The sequence below is a fragment of the Lissotriton helveticus genome, chromosome 8, assembly GCF_964261635.1.
Source record: "Lissotriton helveticus chromosome 8, aLisHel1.1, whole genome shotgun sequence".
NCBI classification, from domain to species: Eukaryota; Metazoa; Chordata; class Amphibia; order Caudata; family Salamandridae; genus Lissotriton; species Lissotriton helveticus.
In genome coordinates this window covers 1,358,806,296-1,358,833,403 of record NC_136069.1, presented here as the reverse complement: position 1 = coordinate 1,358,833,403, position 27,108 = coordinate 1,358,806,296, and the positions used below count along the sequence as shown (strand labels likewise).

General features: G+C 43.4%; 1 protein-coding gene across 2 annotated transcripts in view; it reads left to right on the top strand.

Moving 5' to 3' along the window:
• CADM2 (cell adhesion molecule 2) overlaps positions 1 to 27,108 on the top strand; it is a 1,787,353-nt gene that overhangs the window by 1,104,259 nt on the left and 655,986 nt on the right. The window lies entirely within an intron of this gene.

Sequence of the window (27,108 nt, the reverse complement as noted above, 5' to 3'; positions counted from 1 at the left end):
CATAGGACAAAGAAGCAAGTCACCTTGCTGTGCTGCCCTACGCCAAAGTGAAAGGTCAGGAATGCACCATATATATGCAAATCAGTGCATTATTATCCTTTCTCCCTCTGCTGGTGCTATTTCAGCAGCAAACAGTCTCTGTGAACTCCCAAAAGGTGTCCTCATGGTATGCTCATTTTGCACCCCTTTTTAGGTGGTGTACAGTTTTTGGGCTTCCGAAAATGAACATTGATAACATGGCTCAAGTGCAAAGGCAAAAGTAATCCATTTTAGCCATATCGTCTCAACCCCCTGCGAGTGATGGAAAACCCCATTGTCTGTCTGCCAGAGCAAAATATGCACTTACGCAGTGGGTATAACAGATATTACCATGCATGTGTTTACTATCACTGCAGTTTGGAAGAGCTATTGGGGCTTAAGGGTGCCCACTCCCCACCGGTGTGCTTCTCGAATTCAGACCCCAAGCATGCAGAAACCTTGAAATTGAAGTCAAAGGCAATTAAATGGCAGTATGAATACCTAAATCTGCATTATTTACATATTTAATTGTAGCATTAGTATGGTGCTACACTGCCTTTTGCATTTAAATTAACAATGTATCAACTGAAAAGTGTTCATGATTAGACTTGCAGGAGATCTTCTTTTGAAGTATTGAATGTATTTGTCACTTAAACAGGAGACCACTTTTACTCATTTTCGTAGGGCATTAAAGACTTGGCTCTTCAATCAATAAAGTTCCCCCCTTTTTGGGTCCTTCAGGCAGCGCCGGGAAACCCTTGGGTAGCTGTGCGCCTTATAAATTAAAAAAAAAATAATAATAATAATAATTTGCACTTAATGCTCAGAAGCCATAGAATTTTAAATTTTGTGCAGATTTATTTGAGTTTTATTAGTTTGTTTATTTCACTTATTTCGTGCTTTCTTTCTTTCTTTCATTCTTTCTTTCTCTTTCTTTCTTTCTTTCTTTTTTTTTCTTTCTTTCTTTCTTTTTCTTTCTATCTTTCTTTGCTTCCTGCTTGACAGTGCAAGCTGAACCTTTACTCATAATTATGCTTAGTTTGTTTCTAGTGAATGACACACTCAAATCAATTATTGTCAAGTTCAAAATGAAAAAGAAAAATTAGGAAATATGGCAACCCAGCACTTCCATAAAGGCAATAGGAACTAGCACATGGTTCAATGTCTTTAAAGAGCACAAGGCTATGGATCATTAATTTCTTGCAAGCACATTTCACAATCCTTTTTATGCATATGTATATTCAATGATTCATTAAATGGTCATTTATTTCTGTGAGACTTAACTCTTGGCAGCCAAATGCAGTGCTTCAGTCTACAGGCAGTGCCTGGCCAAACAATTCCAGTTGGTTTAATATGCACATACTCGTCCAAGTCAAAAATTGAGCTGCCAGTACCTCCAGTAAGCCCCACACAAAGTTGTTTTCACATAATTCAACGCTTCTTAAATGACGTTACAAATATGAGGCAAATGTTTTTATCTATAAAAGTCTGTGTTTCTTTGATTCTTGGGACCACTTTAATATTATCTAGGGAAGCCCTTGAGTTGGGTTTTCTTTTCTTTCAATGCCAACGTGACCTTATTTAAATAAAGAGCTCAGTGAGTAACTTCTATCTTTCTAATATTTGATGTTATTCACTGTTTTATAGCTTATGTGAATTTGGGGCCTTTGTCAGGAATCTCCATAACGATGGTTCAGTCCCTTTTCAATGTGCCTATAGTATTTAATTGTGTCGTGTTACTGGTTTGACTTACATTTTAGACGTCTAGCTCTCAAATGCCTATTCTCGTCCTATTGTTTTGGTCTCTGATTGCTCTTGCTATTCATGTTGGCTCTGGTGAAGCAGTGAACTAATGCCTCCACTGCAGGAAACTGTGGTTGAAATTATGTTCACAGGTTCAAATTACAGGAGGTCTTCTTTACCTTTCATGTGCCCACTGTTGATAAAATGAGTACCATCAAGTTGGGTTATAAAGAACACCTGTTGTTTCAGTTCCAAGATACCCTTCAGTTGAACGTGTGCTTTACAAATACACATCATGTTATGTGTTCCCTTGATCGCAGTAATTCACTCCTGGGCTCCATTCATCTTCGTTCAAATAGACATATGGAATTTTAGATGGGTAACTAACAACAGGGATGTTTTCCACTAAGGCGAATTCACAGCAACGATATGGAAGCTCAAATTTTCTGTGTTGGCAGTTGGAATTCTTTGGTGGAAAGCTTCATGTTGTTGATAGCTTCCCGTCTGCAATTTAAGTTGTGCTTTCCAAATGATTACTGCTCTGCAGGATGGCCATACAGATTAGAAGAGACAAGGAGAGCGAAAATTGAAGTGCTATTTCTTTGTCCAATTCCCACCTCTCTAAAGCTCTCCCAGTTACACCCTTCTGTTGTGCATGAGGTTGATCCCAAATGTAAACAATGGTCAACACTTTATTCTTCCTATAATACATATGAAAAAAATACCTGTTCTTCGGCTACCTTCCTATCCTAACAACTCCATCCACCCAAAAGCTTGTTGTCTGCTCCACATCCCTCAAAACACCAACCTCAAGTATTACGATAACCTCCCAGCATGCTCATCAAACTATAAAGTGGCATCCTGCCTTGCCTTCTAGTCTTGGGGCCACTGATGGCAGCTCGGTAGGAAACATTAGCAGTATGGAGAGAAATCCTGTACTAGCCACAAGTCTGCTCAGAACCTTGGGAAACTCCACAGAGAGCTGCTGGTGTCCGTGGGGCACCACTTTCCTTCCCAATCATTGTAGAACCTATCAAGGCAGGGAATATGAGGGGGGAAACAGGCCATCATCTGTCATTCTTTGAGTCTCAGGAAACACAGGTAAGGGAGGTTGGACACTGCCTAAGCTTTCACTGCTGTGCTAGCTTTAGTCTCTGTCGACCTAGACAAGATGAGGTAGATGTGAGAAAAAATATTTTCTTCATGGAACACCATAACTGTAATAAACAAGTCATGGTTTCCACTGCTGTAAACAAAAAGAAATCATATTTGTTATTCATACTAAAGAGATTATAATGCAAGGGACATGTATTTTTACCTATAGAATTGAAATGCAAGACCACTTTGTGTGCCTGTTCCAGTTTATATTCTCAATGCTTTTCATTGCTTGGGAAATGCTATTGTGGAGTTGCCATTTTAAATTAGAGGATGCTGTTATGCCCTTCAGTCAGCTTTTGTAAGCAATAAGATTCAGAGGTGAAAGTATTGAACAGCAAGGACTCTGGGTAATTCATTTGTGACTTATAAGTATCTGTGCCTGTTCATGTTGTGGTGGATGAGCAGGAAAAGCCTAGCTCAAAGGAGGTGGAGTAGGTTGAATCTAGGTACAGTACACTACAATTTTCACTACTGCAATAGAGAAGTAAATATCCAACAAGATTTGTGAGAGAACAGCAATTATATGTTAAAATATATACGCTTAAACTATTGAATTGCAATCAATAGGAACAACTCACAAAATGTGCATTGAAAACAGTAATGCAACTCAATAAAGTGACAGCAAACAGGTGGGATTTCAGGGTTTGGTAAGTGAGTTACTGGATTCAAGGATGTAAACTTCCGCCCTGGATTTAGGGTTGTGATTTAGGGGCATATTTACTAGGAAGTGGGAGAACATGGCATTAGCCACCTTGGGTTAACGCTGCACTCCGCCACTTCCAAAACGCAGGGCTGCACTGTATTTACAAGGATACGGTGCAGCCCTGCGTTGCCCCCTGCACTGGTGCTAGCTTTAGCTGCCTAGCGCCAGCGCCGACACCATTGCAACTTAGTGCAAGGGTGCTTACATTGTAGCAAAAGATTATTTATGTGCAGCAAGGTGTCCCTTCCTGCTCAAAAACAATCTGAAATGGCATTTTAAAACTTGTTTCTGTGCTGATTAATGCAGCACATATAGAATTTGCAACATTTCATTTTTTCATTGATTGTGTTCAGGAAGGGTCACCTTCCTTCACATAAACAATCAATGACCTTTTGCTGTTTCTATGTGTGCTACATAACGCAGCACAAAACAACTGCTGTGTTTCATCAAATGTTAGTAAATCTGGGCCTCACTTTATAGTTATGTGTACACTGTGCTACTCACAGTATGATAGGAATCTTGAAGACCATGTGTGTGCCTATAAACAAGATCTAGTCAAAGAGTGTTCTTTCCAGCTGAGCGACACTCTATTTTTTGTGTGCTCATGACTTGTCCAGTAATTTCCAAAATATTAAGTTAAGGCCTATGTTGGATGTGACCTCTATCCATGACAGCATTTATAAATCAAAAGTTTTTTTTCCTTTTCTTTATTAAATGTGTAAAATACCTCATCGAGATGCGCCTGCTGTTCCAATCCACGTGTAAACAGCATAGTTTAAAATCCAGAAACAGCAGATTCAAACGTTCATACTTTCCCCTGAGTTTGGAACAAAAAATACTGAGTTGGCTGCCAGTAGCACCTGTTGCAGTGTTACAGAAACAGAAAGCCATGAAGTGAGACTTACAGTGTGAAAACAAGATAATTATTCACATTGTCAACGCAAACAACACTTATGATATTGTACAAAGCAAGCTAGTTTGAAACTGAAGCTTGTGCTAACGTAGGCAATTACATTAAGTATTTTATATACTTGAAATATTGGTGTCCTGTTTAATTCCTGCAGAAAAAATGAGACTAGGATGAAATAGCCAAGTAAAAGGTCAGTGATATCATTAACATCTGATCTGTAGGAGGAATCAATAAAAACTCATGTCCCTGGACCTATGAGTGCTACAAAACAACATTCTTGTGTGTGTTTTGAGATTTGTGTGGCCACCAGCTTCTTAGTACCCATCTATGAGGTATTTAGCATCCTTTACGCCACGGCTGGTATCTCACTGCTTGTCATAGTTATATTGAGGAATCAACTTTAGTAATAATACAGCACAAGCTAATTTCTTTCACAAGCCAAGGGAGATCCACCAAATAAAGAAAGAGTAAAGGAGTTAGTCATTTAAATGAATTTAGCTCTAAACCTGGATACCCCTGATTTTGAGAAACGGTCCCATTACTTATGCATACATGTTGTAAATGGATATCACAAGGATTGAACATTATTGCAAACTGTGGCTCAAGTGTGGGCATCTGGATCTGAAGGATTACCATCTTGATAAACTGGCTGCATATGAATAAGAAGTAAAAGAACTACCAAACGTTTTAGCTCACATTCCCCGGACAGAAGAGGGGGTTTTCCTTGGCCAATGGTATCGTAAGTTACTCACCCTCATACGACCAAGTTGAAAAACAGCGACCAGTATCACACATAGAAAAGCAAATAGTGATTGTTGGATTGCTTGAAATAATTCCAGCCACAGTAATTAGTCTATTCAGACCATCTTTTTTGCACACCATACCACCTCAGACAGTAACCAAGCATATTTAATTCAGCCATGATCCTGGTAAAATAGGAATAGTCCACCCTTAAATGTCAGGCCAGGTCCCCTCTGAATGTTAACACAAGCAACCCCGAGCTGGGGTTGCTTGTATTGTCATATGAAGAGGATTTGGCCTCATGAGTTAAAAATGATGGACTGGAATGCGATCCTGAGTGATTGACAGTGGCTGCGATTAATTCAAGTATTCTTTTAACCACTTTGTTATTTACTACATAATAACACTTAGTGTATTGTCAGTTATTTAGAAGCTAATGGTCTTAATGCTGCCCTACAGTGGCAATGGCGATTAATAGTATAGTGTCAAAACCTACCGATTTAGGTGGTAGGCTACCACATTTGGTGACTCCGACTGTCTACTGATTTTGAGCCACATTCATATCCCTTTTTTAGACCTCCTGCTGATTTGTGATCCAATAACAACACAGCAAGAGCAGGAGCCATTTCTACTCTGTTGCCTTTTGTCAGATCACTGCTTTGCGAACACTGGTGAGCTCCTCTCTGGCAGAGCCTGAGGTTCAGTCCGCTGCCAAAGACAGATCTGACTTTTGACCAATAGGATTTGTTCTGCCAGCCTGCTGCCTATGGTGCCTGAGGGTTCCAATATCTATGGCCTACCGAGCTCTCGAGCAGATCAGCATGCCATTCCATTGTTAAATATACACAGCTACTAGATCCACTCTGTGTGCCCACCAGTGCAGGCACCAAAATATGACAGCACAACCCCATACTCTGTGGCCATCTGAGGCCACAGGTTGTATATAAATAAGACAACAAGCGACACTGGTGAGAAACTTTTATAGTCAATGTAGCTTTTAGTGCGAAAGTGATGATACTGGTTCTGAGTCGAGTGACTCTTTTCATGTTCATTTCCTTCTGTGCTCCCTGGGACCAGGCACACGTTTTATTTACAAATCTGAAATTGGGGCATGAACATGAGTTGCCATGGCCGCCTGGCACTGGGCTTCAGGGCCCGTGAGTTTGACAACCTCTGGGCAGGGGCAGCTGCTCAGTTAAGGTAGAGCAGTGTCGCCCCACAAAAAAATGGCCCCAGATGAAAAAATAAAATGGTAATAAAAGTTAATTTATTACCATTTTATTTTTCAAAACCCCATCCTGAGCCTAGCATCAGGATGGGGGGGGCTTTCTGATTTCTGCTTCTGCCAGTCAGGCAGCAGCAGAAAGAAGTGATAGACAGGGCATTTATGTTTTAAATGTACATATCTTTTTTGGCCAGCTAAAGTTGGGCCGGCCAGCCAGACATGCACATTTTAAACTTTTCTAACCCAACTCACTTAGACAGCTGGTTTAGAGGGAGCAAAGGGCTCCAGTGTCCTCGGCAGCGGTGAAAAAGACCACTCCTTCCAATCCTGACACTGCTCTCACCTCCAGGATTGGTTACTGCACTTTTCTGGAGCCTGCCTGCCTAGAGACCCAAGCGCGGAGGAGGACGTTGCATCAGGAAGGTAAGTGTGATTATTAGAAATTTGGGGGTATATTACCAACGATTAGCGATGTTTATCGCTAACTAGGCTTAGCAACTAATTTTTTATCGCTAAGCATCGCCGGAAATTATCGCTGAGATAACGTGCTATTAGCAAAGGTTATCTCCAAAGCGATAAAGTTTCCGGCGATAGCGTGAATATCGCTATGAATACAGCGATATTCACACGTTAGTGACAAAATGCTCTTAGCCATGTTATCCACCTCCCATTGGATAACATGGCCAAGAACTCGTGAGAGCAGGCGTTCGTTTTTGGCAATAGCGGGAATATTTCCATCGCTACGCCTGCCTTGCTAATAGGCGATAGCGACGTTAGCGACTGCTTTCAGTCGCTAACAGGTTGGGTACGCCCACTTTGCATGTCATTAGCGATAAATATCGCTGACATGCAAAGCGGGACCCAAACCGCTCGCTATCGCCTAAAGCTGTCGCTAACTGCTGTTAGCGACAGCTTGCTAATAGAGCGATAGAATTATCGCTGCTTAGCGGCCGAAAACGGCCGCTAAAGCGGCGATAACTGCCTTTCGCCCTGCTTGGTAATATGCCCCTTGGTTTTTTACTTTTCCCAGCCCTCTTTACATGCCAGCCGCCACTGCCTCTGGGCAGCAACAGCCAGCAACCCTGCCCATCAAGTGATGACAACTCAGCAACTGGAACAGGCATGTGCAGAAATCATTGGAAGGTGGATACAACCCTACTTCCATAGGAGGCTGGCGTACCCACTTTGTGTCTCATAGCGTCTTATTGATCCACAGCGTGGAGCACACTGTAGGGTTAGGTAGTGAAACATATGAATCTATAGCTTCACAGTACCTGATGCAAATCTAAGAATACAGAATGACTGACACTTGTCATGGTACTTGTTGTTATAGCTAGTTAGTACATCTACAGCATACAATCTGCTATTTGTACAGCAACTCTTCCCTGTTTGGCAGCCCATGGCTATCCCTATTTCTAGTACAATCCTTTCAACAGCTGACGTCTACATGGTTAATGCACATTATAACAACATGTTTCACATGAATTTGAGGTAGGTGGCATAGGAGCCCCCTGACATGTTATTTTCTTTTTTGCTTTCTATCCTGTTAAAGATGAAACATGCGATTGCTGATCAAATATACAAATCCTGGACCTGTCTTTTCTAATTTCAGCTTCCCGGTTCATCAGTACACTTTCTGAAATGGCACAATGACAATACAAAAGATCTGAACATCAAAGCATGCAAACATTCTCATGATACGTGTAGCTCTGCATAATTCACTCGTTCCTGCGGCACAAGTGATCAAAAGCGGAAAAACAGTAACATTTAGCACTCTGGGTTTTGCTTTTATTAATTAAACACGATTCCTTCAGGAAATCACCTAGTTGCCCATGATCAATGTAATGTCATCAAGGCTGTGCCACCTCCTGATAGATGAAAGCTGTGTGTCAGCTTGTGTTTTCTAATGTAACTCTGTTTGCTTCTTGTCATCTTTTTCATTCTTTCCTCTATGAATCTAATAAATCACGAAGCTACTGATGAAAGTACACAATTGCTTTATGGGAATAAACACATTTTTTATTCTGAGACAGACCTTCATTTAGAAAAAAGAACGACTAGGTAATTTTTATAGTTATGATAGTAAGTTGGTCTATAAATCCAGATGGCGACACCAGCTAGTAGGATAGCTCAGTTTGCTTGGCACTTGGCCAGACCCAAGCAGACCTGAACCTCAATTCCTGGCAGGGAAAAATGAACCCAGTGGAAATCGATACACAAAAATGTCAGTGTTGGGGAAGTGACATCCCCATCCTTTGAACGCAGACGGTGTCATGGGGTAGACTCCATGCCCTACGTTTAACCCCATATTTGACACCTCTTCAGGTGGGAGTGGAAGCTATAGAAATGAAACATGACTTTTAAAACCTATTGCTCATTTTATCACCTTTGAGACTCGTAGTAGCAAGGGCATTGCCATGACCTTCTCACTGATGTACATGACTCAGCCTTTCATCTTTGTTCATGAAATAAATATGATTGATATGGTTAATAATAAAACCAATTACTTGAGTCCCTAATTATAGTTCAAATTGTAGTGACCATTAAAGAAATCACCTTCATCAATCCTACTTTTTTAAAGAAACCTCTCTAAAATTGTGGAGCACTGACGTTTTACTGTTGCCTCTCTTGATACAGAATTTAACTTTTAAATGTCCAACTTCATCCAAGAGAAGCTATAAATGCTTTTTAACAAGTCGTTTGCTTCCACAGGGCCAAGGGGTGCCAATTTTAGAAAAAATTAAACACAGGAACATGAAATTAAGTATAATAAATCTGCATATTGCAAAACCAACTGCATTTCTTTGTTTTTATGATACTTGTTTATAACAAGTAGATACATCTGCATAGTGGTACGCCCTGTGAACAGCAATACCAACAGATGTAATATGTCATGACATGGCTATATTAATGCTATTTATTACATACAAACTATGGGCCATATATGTCAATGTGTTGCATCGCCCATGTGCCACACAAGGGCGGTGCAAGGGCGACACAACCCTAAAATAAGATTTATCAGACACGCAGGGCCACCATACGTGGCCTGGCATTGGCTTGATAAATCTGCAGTAAGGAAATGCAGCGCAAGTTGCTGCGTTGCGTTACTCTCGCTGACCCAGGAAGGCTTTCCATGAGTGGAGCGTGGGTGTTCCCACGCATCCACCGATGGATTTTCACACATTTCTTGACTTGCCATTATTGGGAAACCTGGGAATGCGTCAAAATGCTACGCCTTCACAGCTGAGGCGCAACACGGAGAAATATCTTTATTTCTCTGTTAATTTCCCTTTCTATGTGTGCTGCACTTGCAGCACACTTAGAAAGATGAAAATGCCTCTGAGGGTTGTTTTTGTGCAGGAAGCTGCCCCTTCCTGCACAAAAACAATCCTGCCTACAATCCGGCCACCTGCATTAGCACTAGGCAGGCCAAAGGCTGCAAGTGCATGAAAAGAACAGGAACAACAATAATGTAAGGTACGGCACATACCTGTTCTTTCCCTTTCACACAGCGCAGAAAGGTGGATTGCTGCACTGCACTGCACTGCGCTGCACTGCACTGCACTGCACTGCACTGCCCGAAAGTTTAATAAATCTGCTCCGTATGCCTTTAAAGTTAAAGTCAGTACTCATTACTTCCAGCCCTGGTGTCAGCTGCCATTAAACTCATTTTTATGTAAACTACATGAAATATTCATTGCATATGAAGACAGAATCCGATGCAGTCGGACATGTATTATTAATTCTCCGTCACACAGTAATTCAACCTGCATATCAAAAAAGCTGTATCTTCAAATGTGTTTCTTCCATTTATTTCAAGTATCCAACAATTACTGCACATTTAATACATTATTTAAGTGGAGAACTCATTGAGTCTCAACCTTAAATTAAAAAAAACAGAGGAGCTGTGAAACCAAGAGGGGAGCAGAAGGAAGTGCAATAGGTAAGCATGTTGCTCACGGCTTCACAATTTTTTGGGAGGGAGACAGTAGGCAGTGTTGTTTATGTGAAAAAGGGAAAGAAGGAGCAAAAAAGTTGTTGCTGGTAATTGCTGAGCAGTTTAAAAAAATGAGTGCCTAGGAGCACTTTGACGAGGGTGTCTGTTGACCCTCGTCGTATACACAGGCATAGGAGCAAGCCTGCAATTTAAACGTCTGATTCCATTGTCTGAAGTCACAACATGAGTAAACTTGTCTTCATTTTGTTTCTCTCCTGTCTTTGGAGCTTAAACCTGGTACAGAACTAGCTCCTTGTCTTGCATAGTTCACTACAGGTTGATGTATGCCATAGAGCATGAGATATGAATCATTGATGCGTTCAATGAGAAGGGCATTTCAAGGATTTTCATGGCTCCATGCAAGACGAGTTTTGGGGCCTCCTTTACAGACCATCTTTAAATGTAATAGCAATTTTTAGCTAATTCAAGTTCTTGTGATACCAACAATAATGATTTAGACATAAAAAATTGTTGCAGACAAAAAATGCCGAAAGCTCAAACTTCCTGGCAATTGACCACCAGAGCACCAAAAGAAAACTAGAACATTTATTGAGTATGGTAATTTCTTTTTCTGCACGTATCTATATTTTGTTTTGTCTGGAGACACAATCTTTTCATGGAATTAAATGTCTGATTAAACTGTTTTTCCAGTTCTAAGATTGTTACGACAGTGGTGACTTGGTGGATGTTTAATGGACAAGTGCATTATTATTTAAATACTTGTAGAGCATGTGCAGCTACCCACTGAGGGTTTCTTGGAGCTTTTAGCAGCAAGAGTGTCTCCCAACTCGGATGGAGTCAAAGCAGCCAAGCTTTAAGTTGTCTGTGGAAGGGGAGTAGTGAAGTGCAGAACCTCAGATGTTCAGGCACAGCATTCCAGAGCTTAGGGCCTAGAAACGCGAGTGAGCGATCTCCCATGCTGTTAGGTTTGACCTGAGGGACGGTGCACAGAGAGCGATTGCTAGAGTGCAATTATCGAGTGGGCAATACGATTTTATCAAGCAATTGAGGTGGTGGGGGACAGTCCCAGTGCTGGGTTTATAGACATTGCACAAGTCCTGAAATTGTACACGTTGTACAACATTTAGCCAATGGAGCTTATGACGAAGAGAAGTAGCCAAGGTATAGTTTGGCCGTCTGTATATAAGCCTAACTGCTGCATTTTGTGCCATCTACAGAAATAAAATAGGAGCCTGGATGATGGATCTTTGGCGAGTTACAGGAAGCATCCAAATACATTTCTGCAACCACTTCAAAGTTGCAAAACAGGTCCCAGGGACGTTAGCCACCTATGGCTTCATGGAGAGCTTAGAGTCCTCTAATAAGCCTAAGTCCTTACATTTGAGAACAGGAATTGGAGTATCCTTCAGAGCAAATGGGCAGTGCTGTGGGACCCAGAGACCTGGATTATTCCCAAAGATCAACACCTCAATTTTGTCACCATTCAATTTCTGAGGGTTGTTACCCATCCATGAGGCTACCCGAACCAGGCAGGAGTTCAAAGACGTGGAACTGTGGTCCATAAAACAAATATGTTGCGAGTGCTGCATCGCCAAATGCGATGCAGCGCGCGCAACGAAATTCGTTTTATTTACTTATTTGTATACATACCTCCATTCGGCCATAATGCAGTTTACTACCCCCAACTCTTCCCCTCCCCAGCCCTGCGTCACCGCCCGGCAGCACTCCCTCCAGGAGCCGCTACTGCTTGTAAATAAGGGGCAGCGTAAAAATCAATGGGTGTTGCGGTGGAACGCCCACTGCAACACCAACTGCCTACCCCCTTTCATGCTAAGTATAACGTGAAAAGGGGCCTTATTTACAAGACTGCGTTAAGCCATGTTAAGTGGTTTAATGCTGCCTTGTAAATAAGACAAAGCCCCTATCGCCACAGGACAGTCAAAAAAGTGATGTTCTCATGGCTATACAGGTTTGTAAATATGCCCCTAAGTCGAAAGGAAAGAAGATTGAGCGGTAGATATAGGCACAGGGATTACTAGAAAGAGACCAATAAAATGAGAGGTGAAATAGACAGAGGTGAGGTAGAAAGAGTAGGCATATAGAGATAGGGTATTGATACATAGAGATGTATGGAGAACAGGTCAATTGAAAGTTAGGAGAGAGAGAGAGGTAGAGCAGTTGAGGTAAAATAAGCAGCCATGTACATGGCTCAAAGAGAGGTAGAGGATAGAAAAGAGATGTGATAAAGAAGTATTCTGAAAAAGGGAATTGAGACATATGGTAGAGAGGGGTGGACATTTAGTGATTGCTGAGGTAGATTGAGATAAGATACAACAAGATAGAAAAAGGGGAAGCTGGAAAAGTTGAGGTAGAGAAAGGAGAGGGAGATAGGGGAGCATGGTAGACAGCGGGAGGTAAGACTGAGTTAGAAAGAAATAGGCAAAAGTAGAGCGAGGTAAAGAAAGGTAGACAGTAGTGCAGAAAGTGTTGTGGGAGGGATATGCAAAGAGAAATAGTCCGAGGTAGAGGTGGTCAGAGAAAGGTTCAAATTATGAAGGAGAGAGACCGGGTCTTATTACTGTCCAAATCACTTTGTCAGGGTGGGCTCTAGCAGCTGGAGACCCTAAGAAAGTACCCACTTTGCCCATTCATTAAGATATCTGTGTCAATAAGAATAGGGTTATTGCTGGACTTGGCCATTTTGTAGGGTCATCCCAGAGCTTTTTGCCTTCCTCCTGTATTTTTTCTGTTATTGGTAGTTTTATGACTCTGGGTACTTTACCACTAAAATCAGTGATAAAGTGCACTCTCTTTTGTAAACTTGGTAAGATTGTTCTACACCTGTTTGCCATATTTAATTTACCTGTAAGTCCCTTGTTCAGTGGTATCCCATATACCCAGCATCTGTAAATCAAATGCTATTAGTGGCCTTGCAGCACTACTTGCGCAACCCACCAAAGTAGCCTTTCAAACCTGTGTCAGGCATCTGCCGCTGCAGGACCTGCGTACGCAGTATACTGCCACAGTGAAGTGGCATGAAAGATGGTTGCCATGACTGAAACTCACCTTTTACTACATATAAGTCACCCCTGAGGTAGGCTCAAGCTAGCCCTATGGGCAGGATCCTCTGTAGGTAAATGGTGAGGCATATGGCTTAACTGTGTGGCATGTCCTGGTAGTAACAAACAGCCTATTTGGTTTCTCAAAAAAAAAGAGAAAGAAAGGCACCAAGGGATAATTAATGCTGCACTAACCTATTTTAGGTAAGACGCGATGTTTATGTTGCCCACCTCCAAGGTCCACTGCCTATAGACCTATCAACATTTATACAAAGAATAAAGCATAGAGAGGCAGCTAAAAAAGTAAAACAGCATAAATGCTAAGGCAAACAAAATCTCTCCGGACTCTTCAGAGGCATCGGTCAGGATTTTTAATAGTTGCTTTGTTCAAAACAACAGTGCACCAATGCAGCCAACGCGTTTCACCCTGAATAGTCTTACCATGGGACTTGTGGCTGGTCTGTGTTTTTTTCATTTTTTCTCTTCTCTTATTTCTTTCGGTTGTTTTGGATTAAGGTTTTCTGTTGCTAAACCGATTGGTTAACTTGCAAGTCACTAAATTTGAATATGGTTATACACGAGATCATTTAGTAGTGTTTTATAATATCATGTCTGTAATATGTGCATGTTGCATCATTTATTGTTATCTAATTGTATGAATATTACGTTTGCAGCCCTGAGGAAGCCCTATTCAGGGTGAAACACATTGGCTGCATTGGTGCACTGTTGATTTGAAGGACTTCGGAATGCTCTCCACTAGCATTCACTTCCTGGTCCTATGCGGACCAGGAAGTGAATGCGAGTGGAGAGCATTCCGAAGTCCTTCAACTGCCACAGCGGGTCCCGTCTGACGAAAAATCGTATACGGAAGCACCCAGACAATGTACACAACGCGCCTGATTACTCCTTCCAGAATGCCGAGAGTCAGGCAGCCAAAAACACGCGATTAAATCAGCAATGTGTGACTTCGTGGACATTTCCAGTTATACTCTGATGAGCGAGAGATATTGGTCCTGATGAGAACTCCCAAATGACGCGAGTTCGAAACGCGTAGACTTTATGTTACAAGCCAAAATCAAAAAATTAGGAATTGATAAGAATCAATAAATTGTATATATATGTTTTTGTTTCAAAACACATATTGGCTTTCTTGTTGCGAATATTTTGATTCCGGCATATATCGAACCATTAATGTTTCTTTGTGGTGTTTGTACTGGTATGATTGAAGAATGAGTGAGGATTGAATGTATAATTGTATGCACTTTCTTGTAAATAGGAAAGTTGTTTTTGATAAATTGAATGTCATTTTTTGTTGTGTACACTAGGTTTTAATATTTGTATAATAATTTGATAAATCACAGAATCAAATAGAAGGTGAAATTTAAAAATAAGAAATAAACAAAGGAATTGGAATTAAAACCAACAAACATATTGTTTCAATCGTATGTTTTGACTAAATAGCTGTCATATTCATGTGTTAGCGGCATTTGCACTTTCAGAAGTGGGCATTTCTGTGTCCTTATGTGTCTATGTGCCCTGCCTTGATGGTTTGGAGCTTGCAGGGACCAGTTGATGATGGAATAAACCCAGATGAGTTGACTGGGGGTGAGTGCTTGCAATGTTCAAAACTCCGTCCATCATCTCCTTTGGTTTTGCTTTGTTCGCCTGAAGTTGGCAGGGTATGCCCAGACGTGGGTCCCTTGCTCACTTTGCCACTGGATTCAAGCTAGCCTGGCTGATGATGGCTGATTAGCCAGAAGCTGGTCCTAGGATGCTTATTTCCGGTCCAGGGAAGACATGGCTTGGCAGTTCGGGCTGGACTGTTCCCATGAGGCACAGGGTCAGACTGATTTGCATATGGCCATGTCTGAACTGGGGTGGCGGAGTGAGCTAAAGAAGGATGGTGGATTAAACCCAGATCTGTTGACTGGGGGTGAGAGCTTGCAATGTTCAACACTCCGTCCATCATCCCCTTTGGTTTTGCCAGGTTCACACATTTTCAGAAAATTTACAGTTTCCACTATTTGTAAACTCCATATCCCATGCCCATTTCAGAAATACAAAGGGTTCCCCGATACCCATTTTTCACTCTACATATTTCACCATATAAATTGTCTATACCTGGTACATAATCAAAAAACATTGTACCATGCACCTTAGTTGTTGAAGAGTCTAGTGGATGTGATAGTATATTGCTTTTGTAAATCTGGCATTGTGACAGAAAGCTACAGAGGAAAATGTTGTCACAAAGGGCTATTTTTTCCTATTCGTTTGCAATATTTCTTTATTTCAATAGTTAGTTTCTTTGAGAAAACCTCAAGGGATCTACAGATATTGCCCCTTGCTGTAGAAGGAATTATGTTCACTTTTCAGAAATCCATATCTTTCCTGGATCACCCACGGGTTTCACATTGGTTTCTATTACAAACTGGAAGCAGGTAAAGAGCACAAGACATTGGAAAAAAGGGTTAACTCTTGGATAAATGCCAAAAAAGTGCTAAAAATGTGTTTTTTTAAATTTGGCTCTGCATGTTCCTGAAAGCTGGGAAGATTGTGACTTTAGCACTGGAAAACGTTTGTTGATGCATTTTTATGAGAAAAAACCCCCACTTTGTTCCAGAGCACTTTTTCCTAGTTTATCTGAAAAACCCAATATGTAACTATGTTCTGCCAATTTTCTCAGTCCCTACAAGGGAAATATACAAATCTGGGATACCTTGTGAAACCACAGGATGTTTGGAAAAACATGACGCAAATTTAGTGCGGATATCTTATGTTGAAAAAAAGGTATGGATCCCTAAGCGCAAATTACCACAAATAGCCGGAAAAGGGTTTAGCACTGGGGTTCGAAAGCCCAGCACTAAAGGGGTTAAGATGCTTGAATCCTTTCGTGGTCTATTTAAGTGCTGAAACAACATTATCTTTGTTGACATCTTTACTGGAAACTATTAACTTCTTTTGCACTTATACTTGAACATGACCCTAACCTGTAGTGGGGAAGTAACTTTCAAATGTATGCCATTGCCATAAATTCCTGCTGGCTGTAAGTCTTCGTAACGCCCCTTTAACAAGCTATGTGGAAGGAGTGGTGATAGAGAATCTCCATAATTGCCATCTACGCTCAGCTTTCTCATTGCCTCCCACCTTACAGCTGTTCTTAAGCAGTGAGCGCCAGCATGTATATGGTTGAAGTCTCTGTCAATTATCTATATGACTGGGATTTCATTTTAAGTAGAAATTGAGCAAATTTCTTGCAGACAACTCTCTCTTGCCCTCCCTAATATGGCAATTATTTTAGCTTTCAATTATATTTTAAATACCAAACATTTTTCCTTTTTGTAAGGATATATTTGTACGTATGTGCCTTCGTCAGAGAAGTTTACACGATTCGGAGGAATGCAAAATAATGCAGTGTGAGAACTTTCTCTGGAACACCTTTGCGATTTTTAAATAGAAGTTCATTTAAATACATTTATCTCTAACAGAAAAATGTTGTTCACCAGACAGGGCCAGACGGAGAACCGAAAGCAACCCCAGCAAAAATGTTTAAAACATCTGCTGCTCCCTTCCTGTCTCTGTCTTACCAATCTTTTTTCCTCTTGTTTCTCTCAGCAGTTCTCTTTCTCTATCTCCCTGTCTTTTTTCCTGCTGTGCCTGCTGCCATAAACCATAGGAAACATAAATGTTTGCTTGCTTTGTGCAGTGTCTGCCCCCATTCTGGAGCAAGAGAATGAAATACGCGACACAGGAGCTGCAGTCTTTATTCTTACGCATACACTCACACACTGTGCATTATCTCAGACTCAGTATTAACTACACCCTAACACCACCTTGCATATGACGTAGTTCCTGTTTGGATTCTGCCCCAGAATGACATGGGTCCTAGTGCTCATAACATAAAAATGTCACATCTCCTGCTTTGTTAAATAAAAAGTGATGAAGGTGATGAACATCACAAAAATCACATTTCTTCAATCAGTCAGCGAGGTGTACACACTTGTAGGCTGGATCAGGTGATCTGAGATGATTGAGGTCCACTCTGATCGGACATCGGTGATTTAGGCTCAGGTGCTGGAGCGATACTCGCTGGAAGAGCTGCTTCAAGCATTGCTTCAAGATTCAACAAGTGTTCTGGGTAGGTGTCTGAAATGTGACGTGTCCTGAGTGATGGATTGCCCAGCATAATATACTTTTATCATATGCCCGTCGCACGCTAGTACCTATGGAGGATCAGCTGCAAAAGGAATGTCCTTTTTACGTTTTCATTTCTGTTTAACCAGTACCCAATCACAGGACCACAACAGCAAGACTCTCCTTATGCTTCTTTCACTCCTGTTATGATTTTGCATCAGTCTGTGAATCTTTCTTTAGCACTTCTCTCACTCCATCGCCTGCAAGGTTTTTCAAGTATATGGTGATCCTCTTTTCACCTTCTACTTCTAGTGCATCGATAAAGTCATCAAATGTTTCGATCCAAGCAACCCACCTGGTACCAACATTTTGCTTCTTTGAAGTGTCCAAGGGGGGTGGTGGCTTCAGGAACACGGCTGCATTGTATTTTACGATCTCTTTTTCTACTTTGAGAGCACATGCTCCTCAGACAACATTTGCTGTACCCGGCGGCCTTTCCAACTTCTGCAAGCACAACCCTTGTTTGTAAACTCGGGTCACCAGGCCCCATCTGAGGTCGTTAAATGATTCACTTGTCTTTGATGGTGAGTACCTTCTCCGATACTCATACCTGGATGTTGTATGCATTATCTTTCTGCTTTTTTTGAGTAAGTGGTCCGTATTTTGGATGTATTGTAGTGTTTCTATTAACCACTTTACTGGCGGTTTTCGCTGGAGTTTTCAATGTGCTCCTTTGTAGGGTTTTCACTTTCTTCTTTGGCCATGCATGGGCTGGAGCAGGGCTTTGGCTGCACATGTGGCAGTCACAGACTGCTTTGCATCAATTTGAGGCACACCTGGTATGCACAAACAGTTTGCCGTACTGTTGCAAACTCTCAGGGTTAACAGCCTTTTTCCTTTGGACTGCATATTCCATACTCGTCTCCAGATGTATCATCTTCCGCAGCCCTGGAGCATGCAAATTAAATATCCCACACAGAAGCTGCAGTAAAATACTTCTTCATTCCTCAGCACACACTCACAAACTGCGCACTGTCTCAAACTCAACATTAACCACACCCAACACCTCCCCGCATATGACATATGTTAGAAATGGGGGTGTCTCATTGGCAATGGTTTGCACCTTTGTCCAAGTAGGGACCCTTGCTTCTAGTCAGGATAAGGGAGTTATGCCCTGAGACAACCCCTGCTCACCCCTTGGTAGCTTGGCACAAGAAGATAGGCTTATCTCAGAGGCAGTGTGTAAAGCATTTTGGCTTACATACAGTAATACAGTGAAAACACTGCAAATGGAGACCAGACCAGTTTAGAAAAATAAGTAATCGTTATATAAACCAAACAAGACCAAAAGGACAAAAATAAACAGTACATATACCAAGATATCCTAAAATATAGGTCATTCACACAAATAAAGCTTGTAGCAACGAATAACTCTACCTGGAGCTATTACCACGTTGTGACAGTTGAAAATCCAAAGTACGGCGCTGCCCGCGATGTATGTGGCTTCGGGTGTGAAGTCACACAGATCCTCAAAGAACAGTACCTTGTCAAATGATGAAAGCAAATACGGTGCATGGCGTCGGGGAGGTAAGGCTTTGTTGGCGCCGGGCAGCATCGGTTCCTTATGACTACAGGGTAGGTGATGCGTTGGTTCCTTATAATTCCAGGGGAGGTGAGGCCTCGGTACATTACTGTGCTGCAAGGGAGGTAAGGCAGCACAGTGTCGGTGGGTTCAGGAAGTCCACATTGATGAAGCACTGGCATTGATGCAGTCAGGGCTGCAGTTTGAGTTGCAGCGGTGGGTCACTAGCATCAGGAGCAGTGCCCTCAGCTCCGGTGCAGGCGGCAGTCTTGGTGACAGCATCTGAGTCGATATGGTGAGGCAGCAGCAGGCGGCAGGGCTGTGGTGCAAGTCAGGGCGGTGCATTGTGCTCTTTATGAGCAGTGCCACGGCTTTGTTGCAGGTCACGGTGTCGCTTGCTGGAGACTGTGTTGCAATTTTCATCTGTGGAAGTTGAAACAGCAGTTCCAGATGCAGGGAGGACTGAGAAAATTAAGTCTTTGTGCCCCTGGGACTTCAGAACAGGAGGCAAGCTCTACATCAAGCTGTTGGAGATCTTCTTCAAGCAGGATACAAAGCACACAGCAAAGTCTTGGTCCTTTCCTTGGCAGACAAAGCCACTGCAGGCCAACCCCAGACAGCACACAGCAAAGGGGCAGTACTTCTCCTTCAGGTTTCCCAGCTCTTCTTCTTAGAAGAGGTTCCTCTTGAGTTCAGAATTATTCTGAAGTTCTGCGGCCTGGGCCACAAAATTTATACTGCCTTTTTCTTTGTTCTCTTGTGACAGGAAGGCTCTGTGCTCAGCCCAAACCAGTTCTGTCCTCTTTGTTTCAGCTTCCCGGCAGGAGATGGAGACAGCATTGTGTAAGGCACTTTGAATGCAGGCCCAGTCTATTCAGCCTAGCCCTGAATCATTCAGAAAAGGCAGGACACACCTCACCCCCCAGTGGCTGTCTGCAGAATGCACATCCTATCCCCTGTCACTCCGAAGCCAGACAGTCATCCACAAACCAGCAGAGGCACCCAGGATGGCTAAACAAGAAAACACCCACTTTCTAAAAGTGGTATTTTCAAACACAAAATATAAAAAGCATCTTTACTAAAAGATACATTTTTATATGCTGAGTTCAGGCATACTAAACTCCACCTTTTATCTTGTCCCAATGGGAAGTTATACGTATAAGATGTTATAAATAAACTCCCATTCTATCCTATGGGACAGATAGCCTTTCAACAGTGAAAAGCAAAATACACTGCATTTCACTATCAGGAAATGTCACACACATGAGTGCATGTCCTTACCTTTCACATACACTGCACCCTATCCACAGGGGTACCTTGGGCCTACCAGAGCGGTGTCTTACAAGTAAAAAAAGAGAAGGTTAGGGCCTGGCAACTGGGTGCACTTGACAGGTCGACATGGCAGTAAGAACTGCACGCAGCCACTGCAGTGGTAGGTCTGAGAACCCTATGAAAGGCTGCTTGTGTGCGTGACACAATCAGTGCTGCAGGACCATTAGCAGCATTTGATTTACAGGCCCAGGGTGTACACAGGGCACTGTACTAGAGACTTAGTAATAAATCAGATAAGCCAATTGGGGGAATACCAATTCATAAAGCGGTTAGTGGTTCACTGCGGCTGAGGTGACACGCAGTTGAGCTGTGCGCTGTTCTTTTATTTTACTTTGCCTGATCTTTTTAAAACTTATGTGCTTTTAACTGTGTTCCGCTAGTTTTAATTCTATTTTACTGTGCTTAGCTTTTACAGGGGCACTTACTATTTTGTCGGGGGCTGTATGGGGGCTTTACCCCTTCCTCGGTCTGCCGCGGCTTGCCGTTTGCGCAGAGTGAACTTAGTATTTCTGTTTCTTTCCCTCCCTCACACTTCCTGTTGCACTTGGGAGAGGCACTCTAGTTGTTACCGGCCCAGCCTATTTCTGCAGCATGCTGGGCCATGAGGAAGGATATGGCCTCCTTTTTGAAGCGTGCCAGAGAGGGGATTCTTCTGATGGCGGGTGGGAAGGAGTTCCATATTCTTGGTGCAGCCACAGAGAACGCCCGATTATACTTTTTTTTTTGCTTTTCGAAAGCGTGCAGGCTGGAGTAGGAGGGCACTGGCCGATCTGCAGTTTCTGCTTCCTCCAGATGTCACAAGTTTCTGTGCAAGATACGCAGGGGAGTTTGAGTGTAGGGCCTTGTGCGTGATGCATGCCAGCTTGAGATGAATCCTAGCCTCGAGAGGAAGCCAGTTCAGCGAATTCAGATGAGGGGTGATGTGATCAAATTTCCTTGTGCCTGTAAGTAGTCTGGCAGCTGCATTGAGGCAGGCTTTTAAGGGTGCAAGGAAGATCTTGGGTAAACCAGAGAGGGTGGAGCAGCCATATTCCAGCCTAGAAATAACCAGTGATTGGACTGCTAGTTTTTGGTCGTGAGCGTCAAGAAATGGTTTCAATTTCCAAAGGTAGCTCAAGTGGAATCTGGCAGATTTGGCCATTGAGTTGATGTGGTCTCGCATGTTTAGGTTATAGTCCAAGGTGATACCCAGAGATTTGGCCGAGTCCACAATGGTCGGGGGGCAGTGATAGCTTAGATCAATGACTGGATCTCCGAGTTGCTTTTAGGTGGGGAAATTAGGAGGAACTCAGTTTTCTTTGCATTGAGTTTGAGTTGGTTGGAGGAGAGCCATTGGATGGTCAGCTTCAGGGCCTCATTCAAGGTGAGGATCTCTTCAAGAGATGAGATTTTTATGTAGATCTGAGTGTCGTCTGTGTACATATGGTAGAAGATGTTTGCAGAGCAAAGGACCTCGGCAAGGGGTTCTAAATAGAGGTTGAAAAGGGTGGGGTTCCACGTTGATCCTTGCGGGACTCCTACCGTGAACAAGGAGGGAGCGGGCAGGTTGCCGCTGATAAGGAATCTCTGAGATTGGTTTTGGAGGTAGGAACTAAACCAGTTGAGGACAGTGCCATCTAATCTCATCCTAAGTTTGAGGCGTTTGAGTAGCATCTCATGGTTGACCGTGTCAAAGGCAGAGGATAGATCTAGGAGGATTAAGAGACAGGTTTTGTCTTGGTCAAGGGCTTGTAGGGCATCATTTGCCCCACACTCTGATATTGAATCACTGTTTTACGGGTTAGCTTATAAATGCGAGATTATTGATTAAGAACAAAGTAGAATTTAGGGATTTTGTGTCCCTTCGGGAGCCTGACTGGGTATTTATAACTGAAACTTGGGCCAGAGATTGCTCTGGGCCTGACCTGGTAGAGGCTATCCCCGCCGGCTATGCTCTTTCTAGATTTGATAGGGAAGGTAGGATAGGTGGAGGTATAGGAATTCTGTATAAAGATACCTACTCTTGCTGCACTCAGCCCCTTACCACCACCTCGGATCCCTTTCGAGACTTATACTTTTCTCTGATGGTCCTCCCTACTGAAAGTTTTACTGGGGTAGTGACCTATAGGCCTCCTGGACCTAGAACAGTGTTCAATCAGGATTTTAGTAATCTAATAAATTCCTATCTGGCTAGATCCAACATTACCCTCTTAGGCGATTTTAATTTTCACCTAGAGAAGACGCTGTGTACTGAGACACAAGCATTCCTAGAAACTATGGATTCTTGTGGTCTCACAGCTGGGTATGAGTCCCACTCATATAGCAGGACATACTCTGGATGGCATCTTTTCTAATGATCTGCAGATTAAAGTGGAGGAACCGATTCAACTCACTTGGTCCGATCACTATGCCATTCCATTTCTGCTGCAAATTGGAGCTGCTCATCTAGATCCCCTTATCAAGAAGAGGGTGGAGTTGAAAGGAAAACTCAGCCTTATTAATAAGGAGGCCCTTCTTAATCTACTTAGGGATTATGTACGGCCCTCCCACCTGGACATTAATTTTGCCAATTCAGACTTCCCTGACTGGATTTTGGCAGCTCTGGACTCCCTTGCCCCACTTAGGGAGCACTGTACGGCTAGGAAATGGCCCTCAGGTCCTTGATTCCCGGAGAGACTGAGAAAGCTTAGACAGGGATGCCGACTCCAGGAAAGGAAATGGTGCTGCGAGCTCAAACCCGCGGAAAGAGATCGGCATAAACTTAGATTGGGAGAGTACAAAACCGCCATCATTGAGGAAAAGGGATTATTTTATTTTAAGATGACAGCGTCCCTAAAGTCTCCAAGGGAACTTTTCACTGTGATCAACTCTCTTCTGGCCCCCTCAGCCTCTGCCTGTACGGACGTTTCACAGGGTGTTTGTGATAAAATGGTGTGCTTTTTTCAAGATAAAATTAAGGAAATACATTCCTCCCTGGAGACCCTCAATGCTGGAGGATCCAGTATAGATCCTCCTCTAGATTTCCCGGTTGGGGATCACTGTACAGCACCGAGGGAAGAAGGTCATTTTTGGTCCTTCCCTCCTCTTCTGCAAGAGGATACAGAGTGGATGTTAAATGGAATCAAGTCTGGTTCCCCGCTGGAGCCCTGGCCTTTGAAAATTTGAAGTTGGAAAGAGAGGCTATTATTCCTCAGCTGACCACACTTCTTAATACAGTCATTACATCTGGGCAGTATTCCATTGGGTTGAAAACTGTGGTGGTTAAACCCCTCTTAAAAAAGTCTTCTTTGCATCCAGCTGTATTAAAAAAATACCGGCCCATCTTCCTATTACCTGCACCAGCGAAAATCGCGGAAAAGCATCCGAATTTCCATCTCAGTGCCTACCTGGAGGAACATCAATTGCTTGATGGCTAACAGCATGTGTTCAGGGGGGTGCATAGTACTGAGAAAGTATTAACCTCCGTACTTAACAACATCAGAAGTCATGTGGATGCCGGTCACAGGACTATGCTTATCCTTCTGGACCTTACACTGGCCTTCGATACCATCTCTCCCCTAAGATTCGTTGGGAGGCTTAGGGAAATTGGGGTTAAGGGCCTTGCACTGCATCTGCTCACCTTATTTCTTACGGATCGGTCCCAAAGGGTCAAGATGGGCCAATTCTACTCAGTTCCCAAACCTTTATTCTTTGGAGTTCCTCAGGGGTCCTCATTGAGCCCGACCCTTTTTAATGTCAATGTGGCCCCTCTCGCCGAGGTGGTAAGTTCATTTGGGTTAGAAGTGTTATCTTATGCTGATGACACTCAAATTATGGTCTCTATCACTAACAGTGTGGAAGCATCACTGGCGATTCTTAAAAACTTTATAAAGTCAGTGGCCTCCTGGATGGTAGAGAACTTTTTAAAACTCAATGGGGAAAAAATTGAGGTTTTAATTTTTGGTAACAATCAGGACATTTGGTCAAACAACTGGTTGCCGGACACGCTTGGTCCTTGTCCCTGCCCTGGCCTCAGTGTCAAAAATGCGGGCATCATAATTGACAACTCTCTTTCCTTGGGCCTCCAAATCAATAGGACAGTCTCTACCTGCTTTAGAATGATAAGGATTCTTAGAAAGATCGCTCAATTTCTTTCCTTCTATGCCCTAAAACAGGCCACTGTAGCCCTTGTGTTGCCTAGGTTAGACTAGTGTAATGCCCTTTATCTGGGTATTAACAAGGGGATAGTGCATCGACTTCAGCTTGCGCAGAATGCTGCTGCCAGGCTGGTGATAGGAGAATTGTATTCAAAGCCCTCTTCTTGGTTCATAAGGCTTTCTACAACACAGGGTCAGACGGCATCAAGAAACTATTTCAGAGATATGTCCCCACCAAGCAGTTAAGATCGGCTAGTAAGAACTTGCTGATAATCCCTAGTTTTAGGAAAGCTAGGTGGGGAAGAAGAGCCTTCTCTGTTTATGCGGGCAAACATTGGAACTCCCTCCCTCTTTCAAGCTCGGGTCTGGACTCTCACTCTCTCTTTCACAAAGCCTTAAAGACCTGGCTTTTTACTCTCTCTACTCTGCAAGCTGTGTATATGTGCACCTCTGTTCTCAGCTCTGTTGACCTCTTTCCACAGCGCCCTGATGCCCCTGGGCTAAGTTTGTGCTTTAAAAAGCTTATAATCATTCACTCATTCATTCATAAACACAATTTAAAGGGAGCGCGTATGCACTTTAGCACTGATCAGCAGTGGGAAAGTGCCCAGAGTCATAAAACCAACAAAAACAGGTCGGAAACAGGAGGTCCAAAAGCTAAAAATCTGGGAATGAACCAGCTGGAAAAGCTTGGTCTAACAATATAGTTCCTGTATAGAGTCCACCCCAGAACCATAATGGTCCTAGTGCACATAACAACAATATTCTACACGCTGTAGGCAATAATTCATTTTTTTTTAAATTTTTTTTTAAGATCTTTATTATACAATATGAGGTTATCATACAATTCACAATCCACATCTCGATAAAGACTGCATGAGCAGACATGTTTTTACATTTTTTCCTCAATATTCATATCGCAATGATCATCCAGCATTTGCCTCCCGTATGTGTCTCCCCAAAGTCCCATAGGTCGTGTACTAATCAGCTGTGGGTAGTAAGAAAGGGGGAGGGGGGTCAATTATGTGCGCGTTTACGATGCCGAGTCAGTATTGCTGCTCTTGTATTGGCGATGTGTGCTTTAGTATAGCTCACTGAGGCATAGGAGTGCGCAGTTGGAGTCAGCTGGGTTAGTCTGCAGCCAAGTTGGGTTGGGGTCAGAGTACTCAGTAGTAGAGTGCCTACGTGCGCTCCCAGGCATATCACTGAGAGGGCGCTTGGGACATGACAGCAACCAATAAGCAGTGTGTCTTATCCACGTACCACGCGTTTGTGAGCAGGTGTCTGTATGTACCTCCTGTGGTATGTGAATGGTGTCACGTCCCTGCACCTCACAGGTGGCATGTGGCCCCAAGGGATTGTCTCATGGTAGTAACATAGTATCTCCTGTATCTTCATTAAAAAAGAAAAGAAAACTTGGAAATGGAGTCTAGTCCGAGAACTGGACCAGTAAACAAACTGTTCCCTACGCCCGTATATCGGCAGGGAGAACCGGGGGTTGGGGAAAGAGTAAAAGGCAGGGGAGGGGGGGGGGAGATCACTGCCGGTTTCAATGCAAGGCGTCTATTGCAGGGAGGGGCCCAGCGAGGCCACATGTAAAGTATGGGGACAGTCGAGAAGGGGGGGGGGGAGCATGGTGGGGGGGAGGGGTGCAAGGCTCTTATCTCCTTCAAGGGCATGTGTGCGACGTCTGTAGTGCAGGGTCAGGGCGTAAGCCGGCAATGTGCGGGGCGGCGGCGCAGGCCAGCTATGTGATGATCCGTCTCCTGCCGGTGAACAGGCAGGCGGGGGGGGGAGGGGGGTCAGTGCCTCTCTCAGCGATGATGTCCGTCGTTGTCGCAGGCGTGCCAGGGCCAGGGCAGCAGCGCGCTGTCAGTGTCTCAAAGGTGTCCAATGTGTGGTGGGGAGGCGGTAGCATCACCTCCCAGGGCCGCGCGTCGAGTGTGCGAGGAGGGGACGGGGGGGGGGCAGGCCTGCACCCTCCCCCAGTATCAGCCAGCATCACCATGGTTATGTTGTCGTTTGGCTCATGTAACACCCCGTTCCTGGCAGGCGTGGTGGAACGCCTTTAGGAGGTCGTTCCAGAGCTGGGCGATGGGGAATTTGCGGAGTCCCGCTGTTTCTTCCCGGAGAAGAACCGTGCCCTCCACTCGTGCCCAGTTAGTGAAGGAAGCGCACCAATGTCGAACATGGGGGGAGGTCGCCGCCTTCCAATGCTTGGTGATCAGGCGTTTAGCAGTTATAAGCCCCATGTCCCAGAAGCGGGTCCGCACTTTGTTGAGCTTCGTGCGTTTATACAGTCCCAAGATGCATGCCTCCCACGTGTGTGGTAGTTGCTCATCAGCGCTGCGTGTGAGGAGCATCACGACCTCACCCCAGTATGCGCCCACCTCAGGGCAATGCCACAACATATGCAAGAGGTCAGCCCTAGTC